General features: G+C 44.0%; 1 protein-coding gene across 1 annotated transcript in view; it reads right to left on the bottom strand.

Annotated features, from left to right (window-relative positions):
* LOC144475978 (protein expanded) overlaps window positions 1-6,000 on the bottom strand; it is a 112,433-nt gene that overhangs the window by 76,795 nt on the left and 29,638 nt on the right. Inside the window, exon 2 of the mRNA XM_078192472.1 lies at window positions 429-480. The gene's annotated coding sequence lies outside the window, so the exon portion shown is untranslated. The remainder of the gene's footprint in view (window positions 1-428; window positions 481-6,000) is intronic.

Below are 6,000 nucleotides of genomic sequence, written 5' to 3'. Positions count from 1 at the left end.
GCGAACGTACAATAGAAGCGCTCCCTGAATTGGGTTATATTTATAACAATGAGTGCACACAGAGGTGCAGGAAATGACTTGGTCAGTGATAGAGGGGCAGCTATCACCAATGTGAATGTAGGTAGAGGGCATGGGGGTGTCCCCATGTCTATATTGATTTTTAAATTGCTACACCTCAGTACCAATGGAATATCATACAGCAAAACGAAGTCCTACCGCCGACATGGAGGCAAGACCGGGAACTCTGGACCCGCGAAGTGGACCAAACCGGCACCTTTGCAGGCGGTATTAACGCTGCTTTTCCAGCCGTAGGTGGAAACATTTCTGTTTCCGTGCGTATGCCCATAGTGGCGAGGCCGCACACCAGAGCCACCCTCTAGGTGGCCTGGTTGATACTAGTACTATCGGGTCTAGGGAGCGGGACTTACCTAGATTCTCCCGTTCTCCGAATCCTCCGCCTCCGGCTTCGCACAGGTGCACCTGCAGCGGAAATAAAATTATCGTTAGATCGTGTTCATCCTGCCTGGCCGCAGAGGCTCGATTTTGGCCCAATACAGGACCGAGATATTGAATTGAACGTGAACTATACGGAAAAGAAACGAAAACCTCGGGTAAAAACAAGGCACCCATTCGTCAAAGGGTGCAGTAACGGGGATTGTTTGCACCACTATGAATCCAAACGCATCCTCGAGGGAGATTGCACGTTACTTTCCGTGACGTTCGATTAAACTTGTAAAAAAACGACCCGTTTTCCCTTGGACCGCGCGTTACAACATGCGTCACGGGTAAAAAATATTACAGAAGCTATGTCGCAACAAGAATGGTTCGCGACCGTTGGTATAAAACAGGCAACAAAATCGATGATTACTTAAAAAATACTTTGAATGTCTACACGTGTTGGTTTTTAAAGTCTGCTAGTGTTCATTGGCTGCTAGAAGATAAAGATGTCAATATACCGGCTGCATACTTTTCGTCATTGCGTCATTTTGTGATTGTACGAACTATATTATATCTAGGTTACAAATCAAATATTCTTATTTGAACCTCGCGATTACATATATAAATATTGTGTACTCGCGAGATAGAGATACGCTCGAGTCGCAACGAAATTCTATTTTATACTACTTGCCTGGTCATTGCTTGCCAATTCTACTTCTTACAAACTCTGACAAATAGCAGCAGTGTTAGCGTCGCGTCGCAAGCGGCCTATGCAGTTAAGTTTATGACGGCCCCCAGGTAGATTTTTTATAACACCGCGTCGCAACTTTCGGGCCTTCGACAACCGCTACCAGATGTGGCCATGAACAAAGGTGCGGGCCAGCGACAGCGACTCCGGAGACAATGAATCTGGGAATTCCCAGATTTTTGCTTTCCCCTCTTCTTTGGCCATCTTTCTAATATTCATCGATCTTAATATTATTTAAGTAGCCAACGAAATACTAACTCCACCCACGCCATTTACATAGGAAAGCGTAATCGGAGGATGAGAAGTACCTACTTCACTTTCCACTTTGCGCTCGGTAACTTCTCATCTAGTCCGACAACCGACATTTTGTACATAGTTGTTATAGTTTGTGATAAGTTGTTCGTTCTTTATTATTAAACCTTGTGAAATATGGCACCCTTGTTCCATCTCAGTTCACCCTCAAATCTATCTTCAACATATTAATTTATCGCGAGGTAGGCGCGTTGTTTAATCATCACTAACTAAGGCCGACGCTGTGACGCACCGCGCAACAGTTAGATACAATATAAATGCGTTTTTATCTATCAACGAATCTAACACTAAAAATGACTGACACGTATTGGTTTATAAAAATGATGCCAATGATTTTACTTAGATCCTGTAACAGTTTTGTTATAATTTATGTTCGGACTAAGGAATTTATTCAATCAATCCAGGGGAAAAATTTGCATCATTTCAACAATTTTAAGATGAAAAATGTGAAACCGATCATTTAGATCGTCACAGGAGATTCATGAGCGTCGTGTCTGAGAAACCCAAAAAATGTATCTTTCACTACAATGAAAGTAAGAAGCTTCGTCATTCGTTGACGAAATCTGTAGACTATCCTTTTTCTTGCTTCAATTGATACACCCCACAATACTTCGAAATTGTCGTTCAACCTTGAAATTGTAGAAAGGGCTGCCACAGCTTCGAGCTGATCTGACACGACAATGTTTCCCAACAAAACCAGAAAAGCAGCGATTAAGTTTCCACAAATCCTGGTAATGAGATTGCACTGTTTTCGATCGTCAATCAATGCAAAGACCAAAAAAAGTCTTCTACATAGTATCGTGCTGCCAGAAGCGTCAATTAAATCTTCAACCCTCGCGTCATCCCTCGGCCAAGCGGAAGGACAAACCAGCTTGCATGGTGCCGAGCGACGAGCGAAGAGAAACAAGCCGCAACTCGGTCGGTCTCTCGACAATCTGAAAAGAGTAGCGCGCAAGGTCCGATAAAACCGCTCTGCTTCGACAAATCGCCTTAATTTCATCGTCAATAAGCTCAAGAAACCCACACAAAGTATGTCGATCGGTGCTATCCTCGGCTCGTCACGCACACCACTAGAAACGTAAGGCATGTCGTGTCAGTAGCAAAGGCCGAACGGATTCGAACGAGGCGAGCAAGCGAGCGAGTTTAACCAATCAGAGCAGGCATCCGACGCAGAACAGAACAGAGTAGAACTGAGCTGAACAGAACTGAGCAGAGCAGAGCAGAGCAGAGCAGAGCAGAGCAGAGCAGAGCAGAGCAGAGCAGAGCAGAGCAGAGCTGAGCTGAGCAGAGCAGAGCAGAATGGAGCAGAGCAGAGCGGAGCGGTGCCGAGCATAGCGAACGGAGGGAGGAGCGAGAGAGGGCCACCAGAGCCAGCCGGCCGTCTCGGGCCGAGTATTCCAGGTTAATTTTACCGAGCCCTAAGGAGCGCATGCGAAGGACCGGGCGAAGGATAACGCTAGCGGGGCTCATCGGTTGGACGCTGCTCGAAGCGAACGAAGGACGCCCGCATTCCACGCCGCAACCTGGTATAATACGAGGAATTGGCCGAACAGAGCCCCGCCGAGGGCGACGGAGACAAGACGCACGGCCTGGCTGACCGTTCGACAGAGACGAACGAACACATCGGTCGAGCAAGACTCGACACGGACAACCGACGAGGACAGAAGGATCCGGCCGTTCTGCCGAACGACGGAGACCGCGAAACACCTGGAGATCGGTGGGGTGCAGCGAGTAGGGGTTGTCTGCATCATCCTTCTCCTTTTACTCTCTCTCTCCGCTCCCTTTTCTCTTTCAACCGCTTTCCCTTCGTCATAATCATCCTGCGGCTTTGCGCTATCTCCTTATTCGTTTCATTCTCGCTTCGCTATCCTTGCCCCGGCAACCGCTCTTTGTCTTCCGTTCGGCTCCGTCTCTTTTTGCAGCTGCGCCGCCCCGCCAAACCACTGCCAACTGCAACAGCTGCAGACACGCGGATCCCTTCGAGGAATAGAAAAATCCTGATCACGGTGATTGACTGTCACCAATCAGGACCCATTTCCGTCGTCATCGTCGTCGTCGTCGTCGTCGTCGTCGTCCGCTTTCGTGAGGGTTGAATAATAACGTGCTTAATTTCGTCCTCTCGCAGTAAGCTGGAATCGGCGTGACCAAGTTCATAGAAGAAGCGAATTTCGCTTCGACCGTATTTTATAGCCACTCGGTTCTCAGGAACTGAAGTAAGTAATCGGGCTCGTATTTTCATATCTTGCAACGGTGCTCTGTTTATGTCGCGCGTAAATTAGCATGTTCGCGACAGTCAAAGAAATGTCGAAAGAAAGTAAAATAAAAATACTCGACGAATCAGTTAGTCATTACATCGAAATGCATAACTTTAACAACTAAACGCTGTATGGAATTGAATGCATGTCAATGTGACAGTGTTCACGTAGTTACGTGATTGCGTCACAATGAAAATATATGCTACGCGAAAGATTTCCAATTTCAAATCTCCAGAAACTCGGTATTAATAATTGCGACAAGTTTCAATCAGCAGCTTTCTCAATGTCCTAGAACTGCTGGATTTCCATGTTGTCGGCGAGACAGTAGGACTATCGCAGAAAATATATTTACCTGGTTTCTTTGTTGAAACATAACGAGCGATCATTCAAGAAGAATCGCACCTATCGCGTATCAGGGTCGAGATATCGGTTGACACTTTCTCTCATAATGGTCGTAAAGACGGCCGCGAATGCAGATCGTAGGAAACTTAAAAGCGCAAGTCGTTCGAGTTACCCGCGAACTATACTCCGTAGATTTTCTATTTGTCCCTTTTTCGAGGCAACTCTTTCTGCTCGCTTTGGCTGGCTCACCGTCTTCTTCTTCTCCTTCTCGGTCGGTCGTTTTTCGTTGTTTTCTGCGGACTCGATCGCTCGCTCGAGCGAACCGCGTGCCTGCAGCGGAAGTAAACCACGGCGCGCACGCTGCTATCTCTCCTCGAGAGGCATTCTACACAGTCTCAGCGGCGTTCTTCCTCCGTAGACCGCGTAACTGGGATTCCTCGTTCTGCGAGCCGGCAGCTGCAACCGCGGTCCCCACCGGGAGAGTAGGTTATCGTCGTTCTCGTCGATGTCCGCCTCGTGGTTTTCGCCGGCTGGTCGGGACATGTCGTGTCCACGGAAACCATAGGAGAAATGGAATTCGCTTCGATATTCTACACTCGATTAACTTATTTTATTTTATAAAGGCTAGACTATATTTCCTGTGCCACAGTCAACGTCCTACATCGCATATAAAAGACAGTAAGATCACGATCTTCTGCTCTAATCATGGTAAAACTCGTTAAAATTACTAGAAAAAAATGTTATTGATTTGAACAATAAATTGTATTGTATTTAGATCTTATTAAATCGATCTATTTACATTTATTAGAAGGAAATCAGATATCGTAGATCCGATATCGGAGATCGGATCAAGTTTCTATTCAGACTTTAAAATTATCGAAAAATTATAGGTTTGGCTAAACAGGAAGCATAACTCTGTCATTTTTTTTATTTTAAATACAAAAAGATTATTAAAATACAGTTACAACGTTGTCGAGCATCTCATAAAAATCTATATTTTTTTCATCAGTCAGTTGGAAGATATCATCCACTTTTTTCCAGACTTCCAAGATCGTGTATCTGAATAAGGAAGGACCGACTCACGGAAGAAATTAATTAGCATTAGAAGATTAGTTAGCTAAGCTAGATAACCCGGTGACAACATCGGTATGTCCGTATCGGGAAGCGTATAGTAGGCTTGAACGTAGGAGGATGACTAATTAGGCACACCGATATTAATCTCTTCAAGAATTTCTGGACACTCCTGTTTTCTACAGTCATAATCTTTATGGAACGCAATATGAATTTGCCTTGTAACGAAGCTAGAGGATCAAAATGTAAAAGCAGGATGGGCACACGTGAGAATGAAGGTCGTGTACGAATAAACGTCGAGCAATCCACGTGAAGCGAATCTTGTGAATTCTTTTGAAGATTCTACGGTCTTAAAACAATTATTGAAAACATCAGAATTTTGAAAACATCCCCTTTTTCAGCCTTTGCACTCGAATGGTGACTCTGAGGCACCACTAAAATTGTTACAGCACTTTCCAAAATAATTTTTATATTCTGAAAAATTAGATTTCAAAAATTACCAAAAGTACAACTATTGTTCCATGAGTTACAAAATTCAATTTCAAATGCATAAAATACATTTTTATTATATAAAATGGAAATGCTGTATGTCAGAAAAGTTATTTTAGAATTAGAGTTAAAATGGCTTCGAGTGCAAAGGGTTAAAAAAACATTTAACATTTTAAATACTAACAATAATATTTTGATTACAATTCTTTCAAATGCATAAGGAAATTAGAAAGCATTCAATTTTTTAAAAAAGTATTAATACCTCTCCCACGCATGGTGTGTCAATATTCTTGTAGACAACGTCAAATAGAATAAAAATTTGCTTCGTAATCAGACTGGAGGATT

This window comes from Augochlora pura, chromosome 2 (assembly GCF_028453695.1).
Source record: "Augochlora pura isolate Apur16 chromosome 2, APUR_v2.2.1, whole genome shotgun sequence".
NCBI classification, from domain to species: Eukaryota; Metazoa; Arthropoda; class Insecta; order Hymenoptera; family Halictidae; genus Augochlora; species Augochlora pura.
This window is presented reverse-complemented; position numbering and strand designations above follow the sequence as displayed.